Genomic DNA, 3,098 nt, shown 5'->3' with positions numbered 1-3,098 from the left:
AGCTCTAACCAGGTGGGTTTTAAGTTGAGATTTAAAGGCTCTCAGTGTTTCAGCTGTTTTACAGTTTTCTGGAAGTTTGTTCCAAATCTGTGGTGCATAGAAACTGATGCGGACATTAGCTGCTACTCTTGATGCTCACGTTAGCCATAGTTACTACTGCTGACGCTGATGTTAGCATTAGCTGCTACTGTGGATGCTAACATTAGCATTAGCTGCTACATGGTTAAAAACTGTCAGACTGACTCCACATGGGCTTTTTATTTATTAACTTATTTTACGTCTTGGTGTTTCCTGGGACGGACCGGCTGACGTGACGTCCCTGTCTCCGTCCCTGTCTCCGTCCCTGTCCATGTCTCTGTCTCCATCCCCGACATGTCAGACTCTCTGAGAATCACTGAAGCTCTTTGTTTCTTCTCCATGCTTTAGTTGAATGGGGAAAAGTGTTAAATAAAACATTTATATCTGTAGCTGGTTGGTCGATGCGACTTTAACACTCAAAACAATTTAAAGTCAATAAAACAGGATAAAAACATTTTATGTTCCTACATTCAGTCCTGCTAGCAGTAATGTCTGAAATGATTCCTGATGATTTTTATCGAAGATTTGTCCTGTAATGATGTCGCTGGAGCTGCTTTAGTCTCAGGGTTCTGAGTACGGACCCTGGTGGTTCTGGTGGTTCTGGTGGCAGTGAAACCTTTGAAGCTGCTTGTTGGTGGGAGTCTGATGTGCTTATAGAAAGAGTCTCATGTTATGAAGAGATAGAATATAAAATGAAACTGAGACGTTTCCAGATGGTTCCTGTTTCACTGAAACACAAAATCTGTGGCAGAATCTGTTTTTTCCTCATCCGTACAGAACGGCCTTCAGCTTTCCTCTATAAGCTCTTTGTCTTCTGTTCCAAACACATCTTACATTAAAAACTGCATTAATGGCCAGATGTGTTTCACAGCTGTTGGTTTCCCAGTAAAAGCCTCCAGGGTCTGAAAACGGGGGATTCCCATAAAAGAGCTGCTGCTGCAGTAAAACCCGAACCAGAACCAGAGCAGAATGCCGTCCTGCAGGGAGGAGTCGGATCAGGACAGTAACGCTTCGCTCTGATTGGTGACGAAAAAACACTTGAGACACATTTCAGTCACATCCAGAGGATAAAAGCTCCTCACAGAGAGCATTTCAACTCAGAGCAGATGTTTATTCTACATGCTCTCTACATTTATGTTTGTTTTTGGATAAATTCACGCTTACACTGTAAAAAAAAAAACTATCTGAAGGTTGCTCAAATTACCTTTTTTAGTGGATATAAGGAGAATGAGAAAGTCACGTGACTTCCTGTTTCCTCACTTCCTCTGGCCGTCGGTTCAGATCTGTTTGAGAATCAGACGGACTTTGAACAACTTTAAATCCCACAACCAGCAGTGACTTCATTCTGCATCTCATTTTAACCACTTTGGTTGTGAAGCTAGATGTGCTAGCTAGCTTAGCGCTGCCACCAGGCGGCCATTATAAAACAACAAAACAAACTTTGGAGCCAATAACTTTCTGAAACCCAAAGTTCATTTACATGAACCATTTCGTCAGTTTCTCCAGCATTTTTATTCAGATTTTTTTGAACCATTTGAAGTGTTGAAACAGAAGTTAATGTGTGAGGCCATATGTTTTCATACTGCTGACTAATCTGAACAGTAGAACGTTTAATGACTCACAGGAATCCCACTGTGAGTCGGTAGGAACTGAACGAACTGAATGAACTCAAAGTTTTGAAGGACCTAGATTCAGTGGAATGTCGTTGGCTGGATTTAGTTCTTTGTTTCTGCAGCATCCCAGTTTGGCTCTGGGCTCCTTTAGAAGCCAAACTTTGAAACGATCCTGTTTAATGTAGAGGAGCAGTAAATAGTTCACAGCTGAAGTGAACATTAAGTTCCTCACATTAACATTTTGCATCTGTTCAGGCAGAAAACGTTTCTGTCCGTGTGCTGGTCGACGTTACCGAGCCAACAGGCTGAACGGATATTTTCAGTTCGAATTAACAAACCGTTTCACCTCAACACACGTTGTGAAGATGCAAAGTTTATTTTCATGATTGATACTCAATCCAGTTTATTTCTGCAGCTCCAACTAACAACAAATGTGACGGAATCAAGTTCAGTTTATTATTCAGATTAAAAAGTTTTTATCTCAGTGAACCCAACAGAGCCGCAGCGTTTCAGGAAAACTTTCTGAGTGAATCATCTAACAATGTTACATTAAATTATTAATATTCAGTATTAAATATCCAACATGCATCCAACATGGATGATTGCTGCTGACGCACTGAGCTGGTCCCTCTGCCTGACAAAAACTGTAAAATGTCTTTAAATTAGATCAGAAATAATTATTACATCTCCAATAAGGTGGAGGAAAACAAAATATTAAGACAAAAATGTTGCTAACATCAACTCTACTCTTTGAATTTTTATCTCTTTGGACGCCACTTTTGGTTTCTTTTAATCAGGAGGTTTGTATATTTATTTTGTAAAAAGAAAAGAAAGAAGAAAAAATAACCATGAAACACATCGATCGCAGATGATTTTACAGGAACTCAGGAGAGAAAACAATCCAGGGAAACTTCATCCAGAACAGAACAGGAACATTTAGTTTTTAATACTACTTAGAAATTGTGGAGTACTTATTACTTTTACAAAATTGGAACATACTTAGAAAGTCCAGACGATACCTACTAACTTTTACTTTAGCAATCCATAACAGGGATTAGAACAAATTTACAATCCAGAAAAATTACCTAGCATGTAAGAACAGGAATTTATTATCAACATTATTAGATTGTCTTTCTTCTTCTGCTCTTTCTTTTGGTTTATTTTGTTTGAATTTCCTTTTTCATTCACGTAAAGCACTTTGAATTGCCTTGTTGCTAAAATTTGCTACATAAATAAAATTACCTTACCTTTTCGTTCTGGTTGGGAGCCTGCAGATGTTCCCACTGCTGTTTGGTCTCCAACGTCAGAAGAAGAATCTGCTTCATTCCCTCCAGATCAGAAAAACTGTGCTTCAGTTCTGCATGTAGAACCTGATTACACCATGCTACCGCAAAGAACTCTGGGAAA

This window comes from Poecilia formosa, unplaced genomic scaffold (genome assembly GCF_000485575.1).
Source record: "Poecilia formosa unplaced genomic scaffold, Poecilia_formosa-5.1.2 Scaffold47, whole genome shotgun sequence".
NCBI lineage: Eukaryota > Metazoa > Chordata > Actinopteri > Cyprinodontiformes > Poeciliidae > Poecilia > Poecilia formosa.
The sequence above is the reverse complement of the archived record's forward strand: the minus strand, read 5'-3'. Positions refer to the sequence as shown.